This window comes from Pantherophis guttatus, chromosome 2, assembly GCF_059756535.1.
Source record: "Pantherophis guttatus breed Tessera chromosome 2, ASM5975653v1, whole genome shotgun sequence".
NCBI lineage: Eukaryota > Metazoa > Chordata > Lepidosauria > Squamata > Colubridae > Pantherophis > Pantherophis guttatus.
The window spans coordinates 168010196-168034820 of NC_142064.1; the positions used below are offsets into that span (position 1 = coordinate 168010196).

Sequence of the window (24625 nt, forward strand, 5' to 3'; positions counted from 1 at the left end):
AAGCATGCTTTCTCTACCAGAAAGCATGGTGAGGTAGACAGATGTAATTAGGGAGAGGAGATCCCTCAGATAACCCAGTCCAATGCCATGAAGGATTTTAAAGGTCAAAATAAGCACCTTGAACTGGACCTGGAAGCAGACTGGCAACCAACGCAGCTTTTGAAGCAGAGGTGTAATGTGTACTGCTCTAGGGTCGCACATAACTGCCTGTACTGCTGCATTTTCCACCAGTTGAAGTTTCAGGAGGAGTCACAGTCCTAAGGACCCTGTCTGCTTCCTCAGGTTCAACAGGTCCAAATCATTCTCAGATAACAGGGCAAAACTCCTCCCTAGCATCTCTACCGGATGCGCAACAGCATCCTACTGAGAATGAATCTGAGTAATTTTATCCAACAGTGCTGGAAAATTCATCTACACACCCCTGAAAAGTTTCTCCAAGACATCCTTTCTGGTGGGGTGGGGTGGGAAGTCATGTCACTTGAAACTATATGCCATTGCAGTAAGACTGGAGGAACAATGATGCTTTGCCACACTGATTGCCACTAGGCAGGCCTTAAAAGCTCTGGTAGCGCAGCAGACTAAAGCACTGTTATTAACATCAGCTGCCTGCAATTACTGCAAGTTCAAATCTCACCAGACTCAAGGTTGACTCAGCCTTCCATCCTTTCTAAGGTAGGTAAAATGAGGACCCAGATTGTGAGGGCAATAAGCTGACTTTGTATAAATAAACAAAAGTATAAAGGCTATCGCTTAACGCATTGTAAGCCGCCCTGAGTCTTCGGAGAAGGGCGGCATATAAATCAAATTTAAAAAAAAAAAGCATCTCTAGCCTGTATTCACTTGAATTGGTCCTTTGTTGAGCATCAGTGATGCTCTTAGCTTTTCTTGCTTTCTCAACTCTTCTGTAAACCACAGACAATGCTGGGATCCCCGAGAGGAGAGAGGTCACATGGGTACATCCACAGCCTCAGCTACCTCCTTATTCCAAATAGCAAACAAGGCTTTGGACCATTGTAACAGGTTTCCAGTATAGTCATAGCTGTGCCACATGTACTATTCCTTACTAATAGTAATAACAGCACTGGCCAGTTTTGGAGCATTTGAGTGAACACACACAATCACAGCTAAACCCCAGCTTTTTCCCAAGTATTTTTATATTATAGATTATATTATTGATATTTTATTATATATATATTCATATTTTAGCTGCATCCCATCAACTAGGATGCTCTTGCAATGTGCTTACACACCCTTAGAATACCCTTGGACCAGGAGTGGATTCCACTTACCTTTATTACCGGTTTGCAGTGAAATAGCACATGCACACTTGTTTCGCTTGTGCATGCGCTCTTCTGCGCAGATCACCAATGATGATGTAGTGCCAGGCGGGCGGAGCCTCCTGCCGGTTTTACTACCGGTTCTATAGAACCGGACAGAACTGGGAGCAACACATCACTGCTTCAGACTGTAATGTCAACATTTTGAATCTTAGTTCTTCTTAAACTGTATTCCCACATGTCCCTATGCCACTAATTTCCTATCTGAAGAAGTCACATGCTAAAACATCAGAAACTCCCCATCATCCAAACAGCATTGCTGTATTTCAGTCTAATGGAATAAATTTGTCTCCAAAAAGCTATTGATTGCACAGCTTGAAAGAATAGTTCCCTAATCTTGGTTAATTCAGCAGCCGTTTGATCTTTCTGAAATTTAAAGAAATCTTTAAAAAAAATACAGCTAAATCTGGGATGATACAGACCCTGAGGAATTGGCAAACAGAGTATTGGTCTGGAAACCTTACAGATTCACTAATTATCCATAAAAGGATACATGCAAGTACAGATTACACTTAATTGCCTGTTTCATTGTGGATACTTGCCATCAGTGGGGAAGTGATTTAGTCAGATTTCACACATACCACACAAAACATTTTCAGAAGATTGGAGACAGGCAAAACTTCCATATGGTTTTTTCAGATGAGACACAACATTTACAAGGAAAAATGGAGAACAGGGTTTTTTTTCCTGTATACCTCTGTATATTTCTGGTTTTTTCCCCTGTATATTTATATAAACACAGAACTTTGTCCATCGCTCTTCAGCAATCCCTGGGAGTCATTAGTGTCCAGTATGCTCTGTTCTGCCACATCTCATAGTTGAAGCTGCTAATATTTTCCTCAAGGTTGCTGCTGTAGTAGATGAGAAACCGAACAACCTTTGGGGATGCATTGAACTTTGGAATTGGTGAGATAGTAAACCACTGAGTGTCTGATTTGTAAAAGGCAATGCCTAAGACTGCTGCCTCCTAAATAAGGCCCCCATCTAACACTCCAGTTTTTCTGTACCACAGCTTTTTTCTTTCTTTCTGGCTGCTAGTCTATCTTTCAGGAAAAGTGGTCTCACACCCAAGCAATGGCCTTTATTTTTGAAGAATGTTAGATGTAGGACCAAATCTATTCCTTTAATAAAGATGATGTTGGAATCTGTGTGCTTTGCTTTAAAATTATAATTCTTTTTTTAATGAGATAAGACAGACAGTCAACAGATATCAAATGAGGTGCCCCTGGGTTATTGTAGGCGACAAGTATCATACAAGTAGCACTGCAGAAGAAGCTTCTTCTGCTCCTGCCTTCACTTTTAGTCATAAAAAGTGGAACAATAGAAAGAGCAATCTGACTTGCCCCTTTATCTCTCATAGGGAATGTTGCTAGGGCAAGACACACATGGAGACCCACAGCCTCTGAGATAAGACGATGTGGGATTGTCTTTCTGTGTATCACGGCCAGAGAAGGAGGACAGGATGAAATATAGTAGCATCCTGGAAGGGACAGAAGAAAAGAGAAAGTTCTTTTTTTGGGTTGGAATGAAATCCAGTCCAAAAGAGTACTCAAATTCATATGCTAATCCTTGAATTGAAAACAGCTTCACATCTTATTTCATCTTCAAGCTTTGACAATTGTGCAGGTTTTGGCAGATTATCTTGCCATCAGTTCTTCCATAGTTAACTGATCTCGCCTGTCAATAAATTTGTTCTTCAGAATAGTCACTCCTAGTCAAGCAAAACAAGCCAGGAAAATCCATCTTTAGTATTTAAAACTGCAGCTGTAAATGATTTACTAACTAATCCATTTATTCCCTACCTTGAACTTATTTGTCTACATTACAAAGGAGATACGGCTTCCTACATGAGCATTATATGTTAACCATGTGATGGAAGGAGTAGAACTGCTCATGTTGTATTTCCTGACTGTTTCCTGTCATCCATTTATAGGTGGAGTTCTGAAGACAGGACTTTTCTACAATGAAGAAGGTTCATCCTGTGATTTAGAATCCAGACTGCACAGGAACAGAATTTATGAGGGAGCCTAACATTTGTCCCCAGACTTTATGTGACATTGCTTTAAGCTTTTTCCTGCTCCATCCATGGATGAATGGCTGACAGGCTGGGGGAAATGAAACACCATACCACATCACATGCTTTGTTATAGTCCATATTATAATAAAGAGAAGGCCTAGAGACACATGGTATGCAGCTTTGCCTATTATGTATCTTATAACATTTAGAAGTTATTTATGAACTTCAAATCATCCATGACACACTGAATATACAGGTTCATATAAGCAGAACATGAAACTAATGATAGGACATGATACCCTTTAATTGACTGCATGTGTTCATGTATCTCGTATGCTCAATTTCCATCAGTAATATGGCTTGTGAGCCTTTTCAGTAATTTTCCTGTTTGTTTGAGAAATGTTTGTTGTTGCCAGCTTCATCTCTTGATTTTATTTTCCCAGGCTGCTTGGGCCATGCTGCCAAAGGAACACAGAATCCTGTCCTCTCCATCCATCTGGAATGCCAGGAAAATCAATATGAGCATAGAAATTGTGAGAAAATATGATTGGAACATGACGCTGTGTAGTGAACAAAATACCCACCTGCTATATACTGCAGTATAGCAGCCAATGATTCTGTTCAAGTTATCCTTAGCATTTTGGGAACTTTAAGAGATAAGCAAGCAAATGGTCAATTATCTGATTTTAAAAATTTTTGTGCTTATAATCAATTTGCATGCTTTATTATGTCTGAATTCATTTTCTGATTCCAAGTTTGTGGTTGATATGCATGAATAAGGTCAAGGCAGAATCAGACATTATGAGAACTCTATTGCTTTGTCTCCTCTTTGTTGTCAGCTTAGCATATTATATAATCATTTGCACAAGAGTAAGGTCAAATAGAATCATTGTATGACTTTTAAGGAATTCTCATAAAGTTAGCTCTTTTCTATAGAGAAAAGTATATGGACTTCTCCTGGGTAGTATAAACTCGTATGACTAGGACTCTGATTTATTTCACTGATGCATGAAAAAGCTATAAATGAGTATATCTTACAAATAGATACATCATTACAGTTGAGAACAAAATTATATGATACAACAATCTTTATTTCTGTCAAAGACCAGCATAAAATGAGAGAAACCTACAGCAATACAAGTAAAATTATAATGCTACCATAAGTTATTTCAATGATATAATACAGTCCATAAAATATAATGCTGTAAAGGTTGTTGAACTATATGTCTAACATTAATTAGAAATTCAATATCAGTTTCATTGTGCTGTAAAAGAAGAAGTAGAAGAAATATTGTTATAACCGCAGGCCAGACAGATAAAGATACTTAGTGATCCAAACAGTAATGTAAAACTGGTGAATCAATTATTAAAAGAATATAGCCACATACATCTTTAATTTCCTCTGTTTATGAGCCTAGTTCTTACTGGTGTGCTAAGTCCTCAGTTCACTTATTGCCATTTTGGCTTCTTCACAGCTTAAGGAAGATAGCAATTTTGGAGAAATACTAGAGAGAGTAAAACTTCAGAAGTGTGATCTGCTTCTACCTAGACTAAAAATTACTAGAAAACTCATATGAGATGGACCTATTGGGAAGAATGTACAGGTGGTCCTCAAGTTACAACAGTTCATTTAGTGACCATTCAAAGTTACAACAGCACTGATACAAGTGATTTGTGACTTCTTCTTTTTTTTGCACTTATGATTGTTACAGCATCCCTATGGTCACATGGTCAAAATTCAGATACTTGGTAACTGGCTCATATATATGCAGTATCCTGGGGTCATGTAATTCCCCCTTTGCAACTTTCTGACAAGCAAAGTCAATGGGGAAGCCAGATTCACTTAATAACCTTTAGTAACTTAACAACGGCAGAATTAACTTAAGAACGGTGACAGGAAAGGTTGTAAAACGGGGCAAAACCCACTTAACAACTGTCTTGCTTAGCAATGGAAATTTTGGGCTCAGTTGTGGTCATAAGGCATTCTTCAATCAATAGTTGGCAAGCATTAGCCAACATCCTGTAAGTAGGTAGATTATGTGTGATGGTTTTACTGACTGAGGAATGTGAAAAAAAAATGATATGTAAGCCCTGATTAATATTAGTCTAATTGCCATATGACTTTGATATGTTAAACCCATGTTGTGAGCACTTTTATGTGTGCCTGGCTTGTCATAAAATACCGATGTATAGAAGACAAATTGTTCAGGTGGCTTTTTATGATCCACTTTATTCCTCCCTTACCCCATTTCTCATCACCTCAGTTCACATTTGCTTTTTGTTTCTAGGGTTGATCCAGTCAATTGAAGGTGGTTCAGTAGCCAGGTGAAAGTTTATTGGAATCTGAAGTGACTTCTTATATACACAACTATTTACTTTAGACAGCTACACCATGTGCTAAATTATTATGGCACTTGCTTGCTTGCAAAAGGCTCAGCTGGTTGCACATGCATGAATCAATTGTCACACAGCTTATATGATTTCAGTTGTTCACAGTTTCTCAACATCAGCATCAGCTGAACTCCTGGTATTTTTTTTTTTCACAGGCTATAGGATCATTTGAGTGCCATAAATCATATTAAGGAGTTCTGTAACATCACAATGTTGAACATTCAGTCATGCTTTTAGCTGTAGTAGCTAAGTGTTTTCATTCTATAGAACACCTGGAAGCACAGAAGACTGCATTGGCAATAAAACAAATTCGAGACAGTAAGTCCATGATCAGGTGAAAATATATGGCAAACACATTTTTCAAAAAATGGGAAAAATATGTTTCCACATAACAGAAGGTCCAGATCCATACTGCTTAAATGAACCATGCTGATTGCTCTATACCCGTGATGGCTAACCTATGGCACGGGTGCCACAGGTGGCACGCGGAGCCATATTGGTGGGCACGCGAGTGTTGCCCTAGCTCAGCTCCAACACGCATGTGCACACCAGCCAATTGATTTTCAGGCCTTCCGGTCCCACTGGAAGTTGGAAAACTGGCTGTTTCCAGCCTCTGGAAGGTCTCTGGGGGGATGGGGAAGGCTGTTTTTGCTGTACCCAGGCTCCTAGAAAGCCTCTGGAGCCTGGGGATGGGGAAAAGCGGGCCTACCATGCCATTGTGTGCCAAAAGCAGTGGGAAGTGTGGGGAGGTCATGTGAACATGCGCGGGAGGGCGGGTGCATTGAATTATGGATGTGGGCACACGCACCCGCAACCCCCGCTTTTGGCACGCGACGGCAAAAAGGTTAGCCATCACTGCTCTATACCAACCAAGTTAGTGAGTTTATTGTTTAAATACAGAAACAAATTAATGAAAATTTATGAAATTATATTTCCCTAGATAAAATAATAGAAACTTGGCATTAATGATTGTTTCTAGAAACTAAGGCAGCACTCCCTAAATACCGCGTATTAAGGATCATTACTAGCCACCGTGGTGCAGTGGTTAGAGTGCAGTACTGCAGGCTACTTCTGCTGCCTGCCAGCTGCCTGCCATTTGGCAGTTCAAATCTCACCAGGCTCAAGGTTGACTCAGCCTTCTGAGGTGGTTAAAATGAGGACCCAGACTGTTGGGGGCAATATGCTGAGTGTGTAAAACCCAACTTAGAGAGGGCTGTAAACAGTGGTGAAATCCAAATTTTTTACTACTGGTTCTATGGGCGTGGCTTGGTGGGTGTGGTGTGGCTTGGTGGGCGTGGCTTGGTGGGCATGGTAGGGGAAGGATACTGCAAAATCTCCATTCCCATCCCACTCCAGGAGAAGGATACTGCAAAATCCCCATTCCCTCCACACTCCTGGGGGAAGGATATTGCAAAATGTCCATTCCCACCCCACTCTGGGGCCACCCAGAGGTGGTGTTTGCCGGTTCTCCGAACTGCTTAAAATTTCTGCTACCGGTTCTCTAGAACCTGCTGGATTTCACCCCTGGCTGTAAAGCACTGTGAAGCAGTATATAAGTCTATGTGCTATTGATATTGCTATATCTCAGGCCCTGAGCTTTTGTGCTTCTTAAGTTTATTTTTAATATTTCTCAATACTACTCCAGCAAACTGGTAGGAGAGAATTTTTCATTCCCCTTTGCAAGGCTCCACTGGTACTCATCCTTGATGAAGTATAGTATAGTAATCTAATCTATTATTGCTAATCAGCAGTATGAAATGAGTGCTATTGCTATTGCTATGTGTAGCCAGTGATCACTCTCATATCCCATTTCCCCTGGGCACCTGAATGGCTCCTAAAAGTAATTTCTGTCAATAAGGAAGAAAGACAACCATGGGGTATGACATAGGTAGAACAGATTCTCCAGAATGGTTTTTAATTAGTTATGATCTTACGTATACATCTATTTTCGTCCCTTTGATTCAATCATGCCCAATTCTCAGGAACTGCCTGGACAAGTCTGTACAGCGTTGTTGTTGGGTTTTTTTTTCTTGAAATGTTTTTCAGAAGTAGTTTGACTTTGCTTCCTTCCTAGGGCTGAGAGAAAGTTACTGGCCCAAGGTCATCCAGCTAGTTTTGTGTCTAAGGCAGAACTGGAACTAATGGTTTCCTGGTTTCAAGGCTGATGCCTTAAACACTATTTCAAACTGGCTGTCATACATTTAATATACAATAGGTATTATATTGGTTGGCAGATGATCAATATACCGTCTTCTAGGTCCAGTTTTCCATCAATGATTCATGGCAGGGTTATTCTGTTCTGGAGGTGTGGAGCAACAATTTTTCAAAGATGTCTGGTTCTAACCACCTTTAATATTTTTCCAGTGACCCAGAATGATGGATGTTAGACTGGAGGGGGAAATTGATATCATGGTTAGATCATATTAATCACCGTGCTGTTCAGCCTGCCAAAGCAGGATATTTTTTAAATAATGGGGCAAAGAAATATGTAATAATGGACTTTGCAGAAGAGGCTTTACTCGGTCTATTGTCTTAATACCTTGAGTGATGAGGCCAGTTCTGGGGATGCTGGGACTTAGTTCATAAAGCACCATTGTGATTTAAGATACTGGATTAGGATTTGGGGTTGACCAAGCTACTATTCCAGTTTCAGCCTTGGAAGTTCATCTGGTGACTTTGGGCTAACCTTTCTTTCAGCCCAAATGGTTATTGTGGTGATGCATTGGAACTCAGGAGCTCTATATAAGTCACTTTGAGTTACTGAGACAATAGTGGGATAGAAATCTAACAACCCAATAATATACTCGGCTATCAATTATCCCATTTTTGGATATAGACAATGCATCGCTAGAGAATAGGATTCTCACAACTCACTCAGCCAGCCAAAAAGAAAAAAGAAAAGGAAACCTAAAGTAGAATAAAACCAATGAAGATTAGCATGTTGTGTGAATGCAACTGTGAGTTTTTAAAGATAACTTGAGAGAACATGTTGTATCTATTCAGCCCAAATTTCACCAGCTATTTTGAATTCAACTGAGTTCCTAGCTATAAAAAGCTATGGCTGCCTATAAAATTTTCCTTCTTCTGCCTTTCTTTTTCTTTTATAGAATGTCTTTTAAACCTTTAATACACTAATTAAATTTATTAGTTAATTTATAGTAGCAGTGGGTAAGCTATAGTGCCAAATCTTTTGATGGTTCTCTGTGGTGGTTGCAAGCTGCTGTTGAATTTTGATGGCAAAACACTGAATATTGTAGCCTGTTTTCCATATACCGTACTACCAGGGCCATCTTAACAGCATTATGGGCCTCGGGCAAAGTAGTGTACTGGGGCCTCTGTGACAACTACTCGCAGGAATAAAAATGTAAATGGTCGATAAAATGAAACATATATTTATTTTATTTTATTTATTTATTTTATTGATATTTATTGTCTAACATTTGAACGAGGCTTGAAAAACACAATAATACTCAGTAAGCCATACAGTTGCTGTATTTATATGATACAAGGTGCATTGAAGGGTTAACATACACAGATTAGTATGGGGCCCCTATGCTCATGGGCCCACGGACAAGTGCCCATCGGGCCCATGCGTTAAGAAAGCCCTGCGTACTACAGTATTTGGCTGAAAACTAAAGATATTACAATTTGTTAAGCTTCAAGTAGGCTTAATGCACATATAAAAACAATCCCCTAAATAGACAAAACAAGACAAAAAAATAATTCCTGCCCTTCTTGGCAACCTGGTGATGGTGATCGGGCAGATGAAGTGTAGCCTTTGGCTGCAAATAAGATCACTATTGCTTCACACAGTACAATTCTCAAAGTGACCTTTATTATCACATGTAAAACCAAATCAAAGACAATATATATTATAAGAAGGCAAAACTCAGGACCTTGGAAAATGAAAAGTTCTCTGAGAACATTTTTGGCTCACCTGGGTAAAAGGAGCAATGCTTTTAATTGCATTAAGATTACATGTTTTGACTGAAAGTATCATGAGATGACAAGGTGAAGTTCTGGCCCTTTTCTTATTTTCACGTGATTGTACTTCACATGAAAGAATGAAGAAGTAGAACTTTATTTATTGCCAATTTTATTTTACACCTTTATTGCATTTTAAATAAACAAAACCCCAGCTGTTCCCATGGGAAACAGTCAGCTCTATGGAAGAAAGGAAAATGCAACATATTAAGGCATACTTGGCAGTACAAAGCATAAAGGATTTAATCCTATTAGCTCAGAATAAGGTTCACTGAAATTTTTTATTTAATTATTTACATCTTTAACACAGTTAAACCAGTCTCCTGGTTTCTAACCAGATGTTTTAGACACTAGACCAGGGGTCAGCAACCTTAAACCCTCAAAGAGCCACAAAGGTCCTAACTGGAAGCCCCCCATTCAATTCTGGAGCCGACTGGAAATCCTGTTCGCTTACCATAGAGTCTCCTCCTAGTGCGGTGTCCTTTTTCCCCTACCTGTCCTAACCAAAAGCCCTATCAATTGTGGAGCTGACTGGAAAACCCACCCCTTGCCACAGAGTCTTCTCCTGGCACGCCATGCTTCCCCCCCCCAACTGGAACCTCCTCTCAAAATTGTGGGGCTAAGCAGCAACAGGGAGCCGCAACAGAGAGATGAAAGAGCCACATGTGGCTCCAGAGCCGCAGGTTGCTGACCCCTGCACTAGACCAAACTGACCTATTCCTAGAATTATCTAGAAACTTTTTGTGGGATTATAAGAAAGTGGAAGACAACTCATTCTTTAGTGTCACATGGAATCTGACCAGTTTTCTGGGTCAATGTTACTATATGTTTTATGACACAAACACACAGGATTTAGGTTGCAACTTCACATAAGTAACACTATTCTTGACTTTACTCTATTTCCCAAGAAGGCCACTGTGCTCATTTCATAGAATTTGGAGGGACTTTCCAGTCCAACTCACAGCCCAGTGCAAAAATCCTCAGATCATTCTGGACAAAAGGTGATTCTAATTTTTTCTTGAAAACTTCCAGTAATTGTGCACCCACAACTTCAGGCAGCAGGCTGTTCCACTTCCTAATAGCTTCAGAACACTGTGCCTATTGACATCACAAAGTTATAGCTCTTAAGACTTTTAAGCAACATTCAACACTTAAAAAGTTTTAGTTACCTTCCCTTCTAAATACTTCCTAATATTCTATAATGTTTTCTGCAGTTGTATCTTTATCAACCATAGAGGTAGAACTAAGAGGGAAGAATATTATATTTTAAAAACTGCAATAAATTTTCCACTTATAGGCCCCATTATTAAATTGAAAATTTAATGCTTTTGATAATAATATAATACACATTAAAAATACTGCAAATATTTATGGCCATGACATTGTTTCAAATACCTACTTATGCTGCATGATTAACACTAAGCTCAACAATTTATAAATTTCCTGGGAATTTAAGCCTCCTTCATGTTAAGATAAGCAAGGACATGTATAAACAGTAAGAATTTAAACCAATAAGTTGAAGATATGAAGTGGACTTGACTTGGCTTCAATGACATTATGCTTCTATGGACCAAGAAGCATAGATTACAGAGTTGGAAGGGAACTTGGGGGTCTTCTGGTCCAACCCCTTCTCTAGTATAGGAAGCCTCAAGCCATTCAGGACAAATAGAACTTTAGGGTTTTTTTGCAGACTTCCAGTGACAAGACTCACAACTTCAGGAGGTAGGCTGTTCCTTTGCGTAATTGCTCTCAAATCCCTCCTGAGATCAAGTTTGGATCTCTCATTGTAAAGCTTCCACCCATTGTCCTTGTCTTCTCCTCAAGTGCTCAGGAGAATAGATCTATTCTCTCTCTTTCCTGAGACATCTCTTCATTTTTTCTCTAGACTGCTATCATATCTCCTTTCTTTAAGATGTTTCACCTTATGAATAAACAAAACAAACTAAGCCAAACTGCTTCTTGGCCTTGGTTAAGAACAAGTGTAAGTGTCTTATGAATAATGTATTAGGATTTTCATTAATTTCATGGGATTTAATAAACGCACAAATTGCAGTTCTGAGTTCCTTCTTTAATTCTGAGATAATCCAGCCAGTAAGTGATTAAAGTTGGAAACCCCCACATTTCCCAACTTTCCTGCTCTTCAAGTGCTTCATGTTCCAGCATGCAACTATTGAATATCTTAATATGAAGCTGCATCTAATTAACAGAAACACTGTCCATATCCAATGTCAAGCATATGGTATGATAGAATAACAGGCAGCTGGCTGGGCAAAACCAAGACACAAAATACTGACATTCAGACATTTCCAGAAAGAGCCTGGAACTGAACATTTTAAAGTCTCAGTTCTTAAGGCGCCACTAACCTCAACCACTCAAGATTATTTTGAAGTGTTCCTTCTTCTGAGAAGAAATGGTCCATTTCTCCCAAAGAATTCTATTTTTCAGGATGCCTGAGTTTGAATTCTTTACCGCTTATGGAATCTGAAGTTGGACAATGGTCTAACTAGTAGTTCAGTATTAGAAGAAGCTCTCTGCAACTTTTTAACTTCTGTTTCACCTCAGGTAGCTCTCTATCTTATTCCAAAGAGAAATAAGGAGCTCTCTATCTTATTCCAAAGAGAAATAATCTGAGTTAAGATAAATTTTCTGTTCAACAGTTTCTATTTGCATTTCCCCCCATTCACTCTGTCTGCTCCCCATCTATGCTGTCATGGGGACTTTTGAGTAGCTCAATGTCTTTGTTACTCTTATTAACTACAGTTGCAACTCATATCCAGGAGAAGGCAAGTTGATAAATAGTTCTCATCGTGGCCATCCCATGAATAACTTATTTTGCAACAAAATCCACAACTCTGAAAGTGCCTACCTGGTATTAATTTAATGAAGATGATGAGACCATCTTGAATCCGGAAAAGTGTTTCTTACCCGTGTACATATGTCAAGGGAATGCTGGGAACTGAGTCTGCATAACTGTTGCCAAGGTTGAGAAACACTGCTCTAGAGCATGAATTGGAAAAATGGGACCATGGCTTCTGATGATCAAGCATGGGAAAATATTAACTCTTAAAGATATCTTTAAGGTTGTTTAATTAGAACGATCAGGAAGTTTCATAAAAATTAGGTTTGAAATAAATTTACAACTCACCCTTGCTTAAGACATATTTTCCCCTAAATCTTTACAGATCTTCATGTAACATTTTGCCAAAGCAGAATGAATAAACATTTATTTTTTTTATCATATAGTTTACAATAAGGGCAGAGAGTTGATAGCGTTTGGACATTCTACTATACCTAAGATTTGTACTAGAACAAATAGCACCATAGCTACTGAGGATAAGGAAGTTACCGTCCTTCTATTACTTCTCCTTTTGAGAATAGGCTGTATTTCATTTCATGAAATCTACATGATTAATTTACTGCTGTTATAAAGGAAAATAAATTTACAGACCTTGGTCTGACTGCAATCAGTAACATCACATTGCAGAATAGTTGCTAATGCTGTAATTTTACCCACACATAATAACACTTTAACAATACTTATATTGGGCTTTTGTGAGATTGTGTGTGTGTTTGTGTGTATGTTCAAGTCCTGATGACTTCCTGGACTAATCCCTGCACTTTTCTTGGCAAGATTTTTGGAAGTAGAGCTGAGAGAAAGTAACTGTCCCAAGATCACCCAGTTGGCTTTGATAGCAAAACTAGAATGCATGATCTTCTGGTTCCTATCTCAGCACCTTAACTTCTACACCAAGGTGACTCTTTTGGGTGTTAAGAGAACTTGAGAGAAATGCATCAATGAGACATGATCGTAAAAGCAATTTCCCCAAGAAGTCCTCCATGTACTTTAGACTGTGTCTTCCATTGTACCCAATGATTCTGTTAAGTGGAATTGATGGACCTTGCAACTTAATACATTAGAAGGCATCATTCTGGACAAATCTACTTTATAACAATCTTGTAAAGAAAACTCATTTTTATTAATTACATTAATAAATTTTATTAATAAAACATTAATTTTATTAATTTTATTTATTAACATTACAAACCAAGAGCAATGAGTAATGCTGATAGGCAACAGTTGACTTAAAGCCACATGCATTACAAAAGGAAGGTTTAAAATAGGCTATTTCCTGATTCTTCCTGTAGTCTCATTCTCACTGTTCTTCCTGCCATCTCTTTCAATAAGTTTCAGCAATGCTATCTTGGGAGGGAAGCCTGCATTCATTCCTGAATAGAGAGATCTGTACTCTTTTTTTGCATCAGCTGTTAAGTGAATAGTTGAACATGCAGTATAGGAGTAGGCAGGTTGATGCCTTCCTCATATTTAAAGTTACTTCTTTTATAATCCCCTAACACTTGAGGCTTATTGGAGTCCTAGAGATATCTTCTCACAAGCATCCCTGGAATCTAGTACTTCCCAAAGTTTATATTAATTTCAGACACTTATCTGCCCTGAAATCCATGGTTTGGATTAGTTCCGGACACTCTAACCTTCAGTTTCTTTGCAAAGATTTGGTACTTTGTGTGTTCAGCACACAGGACTAAACATTTGTGGAGTGCCTCAGGGGTTGGTCCTCTCGCCCCTTTTGTTCAACATTTATGTGAAGCCGCTGGGTGAGATCATCCGTGGCTTTGGGGTGAAGTACCACCAGTACGCTGATGACACCCAGCTGTACATCTCCACCCCAGGCCACCCCAACGATGCTCTTGAAGTGATGTCTCAGTGCCTGGAGGCTGTGCGGATCTGGATGGGGAGGAACAGGCTCAAGCTCAACCCTTCCAAGACTGAGTGGCTGTGGTTCCCAGCATCCCAATATAGTCAGCTGACTCCATCGCTGACTATTGGGGGTGAGTCTTTGGCCCCCTCGGAGAGGGCGCGCAATCCAGTCCTCCTGGATATGCAGCTGTCCTTGGAGGAAGATCTGACGGCTGTAGCCAGGGGGACCTTTTGTCAGGTTCGCCTGATTCGCCAGTTGCGACCCTTTCTTGATCGGGATTCCATGTGCACAGTCACTCATGCCCTCGTCACCTCTCGCCTGGACTACTGCAACGCTCTCTACATGGGGCTCCCCTTGAAGAGCACCTGGAGGCTCCAACTGGTCCAGAATGCGGCCGCGCGGATAATTACGGGAGCTGCATGGCGCTCCCACATAACACCGCTCCTGCGCAAGCTGCACTGGCTCCCAGTGGTCTTCCGGGTGCGCTTCAAGGTGTTGGTTACCACCTTTAAAGCGCTCCATGGCATAGGACCTAGTTATCTTCGAAACCGCCTGCTGCTACCGACAACCTCCCATCGACCCGTGCGCTCCCACAGAGAGGGCCTCCTCGGGGTGCCATCAGCCAAACAGTGTAGGCTGGTGACCCCCAGGGGGAGGGCCTTCTCTGTGGGGGCACATACCCTATGGAACCAGCTGCCCCCTGAGATAAGGAGAATCCAAGACCTCGGTGCCTTCCGCCGTGCCCTTAAAACTTTCTTTTTTCATTAAGCCGGGCTGGCTTAACATATTTTTAAATTTTAAATTTTTAATTGGTTTGTCATTTTAAACTGGGGCCAAATTAATATATATTTTTAAATTGTTCTTAATGTTTGTATTCTATGTTTTTATCTGGCTGTACACCGCCCTGAGTCCCTTGGGAGAAGGTGCGGTATATAAATTTGAAATAAAGTAAAATAAAATAAATAAGAATAATCCTGCTGGATTACACTAAGGTGTATTTCAGTCAGCCAATACTTTTTTGCAGTGGCCAACCAGATGGTTCTGTCTCAGCCTTTCCACTCCGGGTCCATGCAGTTCAAATAATAGACCAGCAGACAAAGATGGTTGCAAAGCTTTAATTGCCGAACAAAGCTGAAAAACAAGGCGAGTAATCGGGTCAAAGTCAGTGCTGAGAGCAACCGCCTCTCAGTGCTATTTATCCGCTTAGTCCTGGTTATCCAGCATCCGACACTGGTTTTTTTGTAATTCCCACCATTCTGCGGCTCTCCGGCGCTTTGGGACATCATCACAAGCCGCCAAGCCATGCCGGGAGCTAGAAACCTCTCCATAGTTGCTGGCAATCTTCCGCTGCTTCACTGATGGCCTCTCGATGCCAGCCTTCCATCCACCGCCCAAATTGGCCTCCCACCACCATCCCAGCTTCTTTACAGGTAACTTCAGCCACTGTGTCTCTCACTCCCCCCCAAGTGTGTTGAGTCCCAGCCAGGGCTCGACACTGGGCTGCTCACAAGCAAGGGATAGATTCTTCTCCTTGCAGCTGCTTTTTGGCATGGTGCCACCAACCTGAAGATAACATCAAGTCTTCAAAACCAATGAAAATGCATGAACATTGGTCATGCATGCAGTCCCTTCATGTGTTAATGTTTTATCCCAGATACCCCTCTTAGTTGTAACTTAAAGCAGACCTCAAATGTTTCATTCCCTGTCATCCAAACCAACGTTTTAATAAAATTTAATAAATTTTAAAAAAGCACCAATTCCTATTCCTGAAATTGAGGAACAGCCTTCCTTAATCTTCTTTTGTCACCTGAAATAGGTAACTTCCTTTAGCAGGACCGGCCTAGGTAAAAAGCCCAAGTAGCTGCTGCTGGAAATTTGCCTTTAAAAAATCTCTCTCCTTTTCTATGGAACAGTTTTCTAAGCCTCAGCTTCCCTCTCCTTGGGCATTTTTGGATTTGCTGAGGCAGACAAAAATCACCCCTGTTGAATTCCTCAAGAGCAGGCAAGCCTTGAGGGAAAGAACATACTGCAAAAGGTATTCATGGATAAGAATTGGTGTTATTCCTGCCTGAAGCAATGAAGAGAAACTGCCTACTCTGGTACTACAGAGGTTGAGCCTCCTCAGTTCTTATGCTTTTACTACAAAGAAATAGCTCTTTGCTTACATAGGTCTCTGTTTTTGTAAGGAATTATCTCTTTTCCTTACAGGTGTCATCTGTAGGCCTCTGCTGCTTGCACATGGAATTTAAGAAGAGAGACACATGCTTACTCACCCACTCCACCCTAACCTGCTTAGCAGGAAAGGCAATCTCTTTTTCCCTTCCCTTCTGGGCTGTAATTTGTCTTCCTGCCTTTAGGCTTCAGGGTGAGGTGGGGCAAACGGAGATTGACTATGCACATAGGCTGCTGACAGTAATGAGGCAATGAGGAGAGATGTGTGGAATTGGCTTGATGATGGGTGGTGATAGATCTAGTTTCAGGTGAGTGGAGAGAAGGGGAGACAGTGGATTTCCAAATAGGACCAACGTCTGATCAAATGGAGAGGCAAAACTCTGGGAGAGAAACAAAGCTGCCTTTCTCAGGGGTTGTTTCTCAGGCATAGAAATGCTTTTCCTGGCATGGCTGGGCTTTCTAAGATTGGCTTTTTTTTTTTTTTTTTAATTCCACTCATCTTTACAAGAGCTTTGGCTGGGCCAGTGAGCTTCTTTCTCATCCAGATTTTTCGTTGTTGTCGTTGCTCTTATAACATTCCAATGTGGAAGGTTAAGCTAATAAAGGCCGTAGCGTAAGATAACTTGTTCTGCTTTATGGCCAACTACAGATCAGAAGAGGTGCTTTAGTTGAGCATTGTGGTACAATTGCTTTCTTTGTTCTCCTTTTTAAATAGGTCTGGAGTACATGTGGAATATTTTGACCAGCTTGTCTAAACAGTCAGCTCTCTTGCTGCAGTCATAGCAGGTGGAAGCATTTAAGAAATCTTGGCTGGTCTCGAAAAAGTCAAGTAGTTTTCGTCCTGGATAATACCAGAGGGAAGACTAGGGCTGTGAGTTAGAAAATTTGAAAACGTGAAAAAAACATTCTGAGAAAAAGCAATGGTAAAGTACCATCATAATGAAGCCATGCAAATTGCATGGCTCCCTGTACTCATCAGGAGTAGAATTCCAGCTGAAGGAGTACCTTCTATATTCTGAATTGACATTTGTTCCACAAGCTGTACTACAAGTGACTTTTATACACAATATTCACAACTTATGGTAGAGCAAATGTGTAGCCCAGGGCTGTGGTTGGATGTTTGGTGTTCTCTGAATGTGGTGGTTTTCCTGCAGATGTTTCATTACCAGGTTACCTAATCTGGTAATGAACCCAAGAAACCAACAATTCAACAACATTTTCAGCCCTTTCCCTAGGGGTAGGGAAGGCTGAGAATGCATAGCCAAAGGTTTAAAATTCCAGAGCCTGTAGTCCCTCACAAATGAAAACATGTCCGGCTGGGAAAGATTGCCTTAATTACTGCTCCTAAATGTGAAAAGTATGAATGTAAATTCTGTAGGAAGAAATAGGTGAATTTTTGACCAGGTCCCATTATGGTCTAAGGCACAGGTGTCAAACTCACCACATCACATTGCCGTCATGTGATGTTTCACAATGTTTTCCCCATTTGCGGAGCTGGGATAGGCATGGCCTGTGCATGATACATCTGGATCATGGGCCACCAGTTTGATGCCCCTGGTCTAAGGAGATCAAATCAATACTAAAGGAACTCAATCCTGCTGTCCTTTGGAAGGGCAGATACTGAAGCTGAAGCTCAAATACTTTGGCCACCAAATGAGAAGAGAGGACTCATTGGAAAAGATCCTGATGTTGGGAAATATTGAAGTTAAAAGAAGAAGGGGATGGCAGAGGATAAGATGGTGAGACGGTGTCATCAATGCTGTGGGCATGAGTTTGGGCAGACTCAGGGGGACAATGGAGAATAGGGGATCTGGCCTGAGGTAGTCCATGGGGTTATAAAGAGTCGGACATGACTTAGCAACTGAACAACAACATTATCCTCTGCCTTATGGTCTGCTCCCATGACTTCCCAATATGCTATTATTGATGCAGGCCATTCTCTTGTCTCACATGCTGATACTCCCTGTTACTCCATGTTTGAATTCTGCTACACTGCCATATCTATAATACAATTTAGGATGACTGAATCTGGATTTCAAAAATATGGATGGTCACTAAATCTGTCATTCAGCAGTTGTCTGGAGCTTGGCGCCCAAATATGGTAGCCCTAGGACTGGAGATGAAATTAGGTTTGGCAGAAGAAGGGAAGGAACATTTTATATTACAGGTTAAGGAGTAGCAATTGCTTTTCATTGTCATCTGGGAGGGTGGTGGGAAAATGCTGAATTTAGCTAACAGGTGAGAGCAGGTATGACAGCTGCCAGAAAGAGGCTGTGGCTACAGCAAATTACTTGATCAATATGTCTTAGCCAATGGACCACTTCTTCCATATTGATGGGCAAAGAATGGATCCAGGAAGTGAGGAATTAGGTCCACATTTTAAAACATTGAGGAATTGTATCCTTATGATAGTTAAGTTAAAAGCAAGGCAATTTATTCTGAACACTTCCTATCTTCCCTTTCTCTGTTTCCCAAAATTACAGAGTTTGGTAGACTTGATTATGTGCCATAAAATCATTTTCAGCTCCTAACAACCACATATGTTGATCTTCTCTTGTTGATCTATGCCTAAACTGTTCTTTAAGGTCCATGGTGCTCTCTGAGCTTGGTTGTTTTCTTGCAGATGTTTCATTACCCAAAATAGGTAACATCATCAATGAGTACTGATGATGCTTTCTAATTTGGGTAATAAAACATCTGCAAGAAAACAACCAAGCTCAGAGAGCACCAAGTACCTCCTCATTTCAACTCTGATCTACAAATATTCTCTTTTCTTTAATTTTTCTCAATGTGCATACTTCACCATTGTAACTGAATCCATCCACCTTGCTGCTAGTCATCTTCTCTTTCCCAAACCAAGTTTCGGCAATAACCTGTAAATCATTTTCAACATAAGCATTTGAAGATCATCCTCATCTAAACCTAGAGAAATATTAGTATGTATTTGTGTGCACCAATAAATTAAGGTTTTGGGGTAGTAGACAAAAGCAGAAAGGGCAGTGGAAGGCACTCCTGAAGTTTTTACATACAGGTTAATATGAGCAAATGCATCAAATCTATTAGAGGAGTGGCATATATACTGCTTACCTAAACATTTTATTTGCACATAAAAGAAACCATTTGCCCATAAATATCCAGTGTTCTGTCTGTCTGGAAACTAAAAGAAAGTTTAGAGCTGCTCACAATCTCATCTTTTGTCCTTCTCATTAAAGCAGAATCCTATAGATGCCTCTGGTTTGAACACTAAGTTCAGCAGGGAAATACTAGTTTCAGATGCTCTCCTTCCCAAGAGCCATTCGTTGGGCACATTGGATCAGTCCTTCTATCTTTCTGCCAAGCTGTGGAATGGGATCTCCTGGGAGTGGTGCTCAGTTTCCTTCCTCTCTTTCCACTTCCAGAAAAAGAGACAAGATCTCTTTCATTCAGCTAGAGTTTTTTTTCCAGTTTGACTTGATTAATGGTTTTGAAAGGTTGTAATTCAGGTTTAGCAGTTGAGGTTTCATTTTTTTTTATTGTGATCTTCCTTGAGTGACCATGAGCCATATCCATAATTGACTATAAGACTCATTTGTTCCTTCATCTTTACACTGTTCCTAACCTTTTAGATGGATGTCTCTTCAAGTCTCAAACCTGATCAGATATGCTCCTCCCTCTAAAAGCTTGAATGACACTATGTGTATGAGTACAGGTACAAAATCAAAACTCAATGACTATAGCACATTATTTTTAGGCTACATATTTCCAATGCCTAATGCACCTCTGGCTATTCTGCCTGACCACTTGGGAGGATCTAAGCATGAGATGAGAATTTTGCTGGATAAGACCCACAAATGATCTTCATTAATGGCAAAGGCCAGGATAGCTTCAGGAAGCACCCGAAGTAAGCCCCTAGGACCGTGATGGCAAACCTATGGCACGTGTGCCCAAAGTGAAACGTGAAGCCATGTTGCCCGGCACGCGCAGCCTTGCCTGTTTGTTTTCTGGGCTTCTGGCATGCATGTGCATGTGACAATCAGCTGTCCTTTGTGCATGCAGCAGTGCCGAAAACCGGTGTGCGCATGCGCGCTGGCCAGCTGATTGTCAGGTGCGTGTGCACCAGTAGAGGGTTGCCCCCCAGTTCGCACCAGTTCTATAGAACCGGTAGTAAAACCGGCGGGAGGCTCTGCCCACTGACTCAAAATGTGCTTGCGCAGAAGAGCGCGCGTGCGACCTCGTTGCAAACCGGTAATAAAGGTAAGTAGAGCCCACCCCTGGCATGCATGCCAGAACCCGGAGGTTTGCCTTTTCTGGAGCACGATCCCTTCTTGCATGCGGCAGTGCCAAAAACCGACCTGCGTATGTGCACTGGCAAGCTGATCATTGGGTGTGCGTGTGCCCTAAAACCCAGAAGTTCGGCTTTTCCTGAGTACAGTCCTGACAACTGCACATGTGTGATGTTTCCACATGACCTTTTCAACACTTGGTGCCAAAAAGGTTCACCATCACTGCCCTCTGATGTTTGGGGGGCAATGTTTATGTATGTGATATTAGCTAATAACCAGACAGTCATTGGTGAACTTAACCAAATCTTCTTCTTGCAATTGGTGTGTGACCTGTACAGCAGAAGCAGTAGCATGGTTGCCCCTGAGTGTTTGGTGGCGGAACACAAATACCTTCAACCCTTTTCATCTCAGTTAAAAAGGGGACTTTGCCACTGGATAGCTCTGCCTTTTCCTGGCACCTTTTTGCACAGCTCGGCAGCCATGGATATCGTCTGACAGGATGTGTACATACTCTCAGGAAAAACACAGAGAAGGCTTGTTTTACATGAAGGCCTCCAAGACTGAAGCACTCCTTCCTGCAGACCCTCAGCCTTGCCGCCCCCACCCCTCACACGGGGCTTGCAAATTGATGGTGAGGTGAATAACTTCTTTGACATCAAGAACTAGACCGAAACTATGTCAACGGAGACAGGGATTGGGGTGGGGGGTGGGGTGGGTGGCTTTTCCTGTTGATCCTGTTTGAGCTTTTGAGCTGTGTCCCGAAAGGTCAGTTTGTTCAGGAGACAATTTTATCTGGGGAAGAAAAGAAAGGAAAACAGAAACCAAAGAGGCAGGAGAGGAAGAAATAAAAATAATAAGGAAAAAAAAAACCCTTTTGATAAATGCCTCAGCCGTGACCTAGCTGAGAATTCATTCCATTTAAGATTGTTAATCAGAAAGAAAGAAAAATAGCTGCGGAGTACAAAAGACATTTGCCTGAAGCTTTGGGGATACATGATTGCTCAACCAAGCAGTGGAAGGAACAAGTAAATAAAAAGTTGTAATTGGGGCATAAATGCCACAGGATTGCTTTATAGCTTACAGTTACAATTTCACCACTTTTCCTTTGTGAGTTTGCAGAAACGCACCTGGAGATGCCAAATGCTGCTTGGACAACAGTGCCAGAATTATTAGGGGAGGGAAGAAGGAGGGCTATCAGTGAAATTCACCTGGCTGACCCATATTTAGTCATATTGTGTCCTCCTACATAGCATTTAAAAATCAGTAGTTGGAAGGGAGATTTAGAAAATAAAATTTGGTTTCTTCCTATAGTCTGAGCACCCCAATAAGATATGTTAGCTTTACTAGTTGAATTACAGGTTAATCCTCAACATCCGACCACAATTGAGCACAAAGTTTCTGTTGCTATGCGAGACCGTTGTTAAGTGAGTTTTGCCCCATTTTATGATCTTTCTTGCCACAGTTCTTAAGTGAATCACTGCAGTTGTTAAGTTACCGTATTTTTCGGAGTATGAGATGCACCTTAGTTTTGGGGGAAGTTTCAGTGCTGTTGTAACTTTGGTCACTAAATGAACGGTTGTAAGTTGAAGACTACTTGCATATAGGGAGTCTTCACAACACTGAGACAGCACTATGCTTTGTTAAACAGGTAATGGATATCATCAGTGCAAATAAGAGGGGTTGGGGAAAGTCATGCCAATAACAAAACAGGCCAGTAATCCATAGTAGAGAAAAGAAACCTACTTTTCAATACTGTGTTAAAATTTCTTTTGCAGTTGCCTCAGTTTTCTTCCTCTGTGAAAGAGACTCCTCTATACTCTGAATACTTGAAGATTTCTTTAGGATGTTTTAGGATGTTCAGTCTACGTTCCGAGCTAAACTCAGTTCATAAGATTATTTACCAAAATATCCTACCTGTAAATGAGTACTTTAATTTCAACCACAATAACACAAGGGCTATCAATAGATTCAAACTCAATGCAATTCGCACTAATCTTGATGGTAGGAAATATGACTTCTGCAATAGAGTAGTACATGTCCGGAATACTCTACCTGATTCTGTTGTTAGTCTCTCTAACCACCATAACTGTCTACCGTGGACCGTACACATTTTTAAAGGGGTCCCTAAGGGGGCGTGCATAAGCGCACCAGCGTGCCTACCATCCCTGTACTACTGTTCCCATTTGTATGTTCCCATTTTTGGATCTGTTGGATTGCCGGAGGATGCAATTGCTGCTGTGGTTTTGTGCTAAGAACGGATCTTCCCATCAGTTTTGAACAGTTTCCCATCAGTTTTGTGCTAAGCAGGGACATTCCCATCAGGTTGTAAAACTCTTCCTAGTCTGAAAAAGCCCAAGAAGAGGAGTTTTCTCAGATGTCTTCCCTGCAGAGCACAGAGCACAGAACTCGAACAACAAAAGACAAGACAATAAAGCCCACCTTTGACTACCATCATCCGTGAAAATCTCTTAGAGTCTCTTGAATTTGAATGGTCTGAGAACTGTTTAAAAATGCAGGATTCCACCCCCCCACCTCCGCATAACACTAATACTTGGTATGCGTGCAGTAATAGAACAGAAAGGGGGAATGCTTGTGCAGGCATACACACACACCTATGTGGAAAGAGTATATGAGTCTTAAAAACTTTCCTTTTGGTTATTATCCTTGTTGTTCCCTTCTTCCAGGGATCTGATTAAAACAATATAGGATGGCAACAATATTCTTTTCTTGGCCTTCAAGTGACATCTAGTGGTTTGCTTTCAAAGAACACCGAAAATGTAATTTGTGAGAGAAATTTGCAGCACAAATTGAGGCTCATATATAGAGAGCCACCTTTTGGAGTAAGAAATGACATTAATATTATTCACTATATTTCTCCAGACCTTTCTTTTTTTTGCAAATCATCATTGCTTCCGTTCTATCAATACACTGATTCATGCATGGTCTTTTCTTCTTGGCTTAGGACCTGAGTACCTATGAGACCGCCTTCTGCCACTGGTAGCCTCTCACCTGCCAGTACGCTCACACAGAGAAGGGCTCCTCAGGGTGCCATCGGTCAAACAGTCGACTGGTGGCCCCAGGGGGAGAGCCTTCTCTGTGGGGGCACCTGCCCTTTGGAACGAGCTCTCCCCGGAGATACGGAGGATCCCGGATTTACGCAGTTTCTGCCGTGCCCTCAAGACTTTTTTATTCCAACAAGCCGGGCTGGCCTAACTCTTTTTAATTGCTTAATTTTAATTTGCTTTTTTAAAAAAGTGTTTTAATTAGTATGGGCCAAATTTGTTTAATATGTTTTAAATTGTTTTTTAAACTTTATATTGTATGTCTTTTATCTTTGGCTGTACACCGTCCTGAGTCCTTCGGGAGAAGGGCGGTATATAAATCCAAATAAACCTAAAAACCTAAAAAGCCATCTTTCAATTTTCTTTTCTCTTTCAATTTGGGCTTCTCATGAACGCCACTCAACCCCAACTTTTCTGGACTTCCAGGTGTTTTCCAGATATTTACTCTCCTTCCATACATTGGTTTTGCTATCTGATCTTCATTCACTCTGTTTATAGGACAACCCATCTTTGTCATACAACCCTTATTTTACCACATTTAATCTTGATTTTATTGAACACCTTTCTTAAATATTCCATTTAATACTTTCTTAAATACTCCATTCCCCCTGCATTCAACTTCTGTGCTTTTCCTTGCATATCCAACTCTTAATTCCATATCACAGTGGGGTCTTACTCGTTC

At 40.8% G+C, this 24625-nt stretch overlaps 1 long non-coding RNA gene across 5 annotated transcripts in view; it reads left to right on the forward strand.

Moving 5' to 3' along the window:
* LOC117660332 (uncharacterized) overlaps positions 1-24289 on the forward strand; it is a 65065-nt gene extending 40776 nt beyond the window's left edge. For 2 of the 5 annotated variants that reach the window (XR_015732501.1, XR_004589611.2), the window contains 2 exons: positions 3271-3524; positions 3798-4750. This is a non-coding gene — a long non-coding RNA (uncharacterized LOC117660332). Of the gene's footprint in view, positions 1-3270; positions 3525-3797; positions 4751-23565 lie in introns of those variants that run through there. The other 3 variants (XR_004589613.3, XR_015732500.1, XR_004589612.3) reach the window with 3 other exon arrangements.
* The last annotated feature ends 336 nt before the right edge of the window (positions 24290-24625 follow it).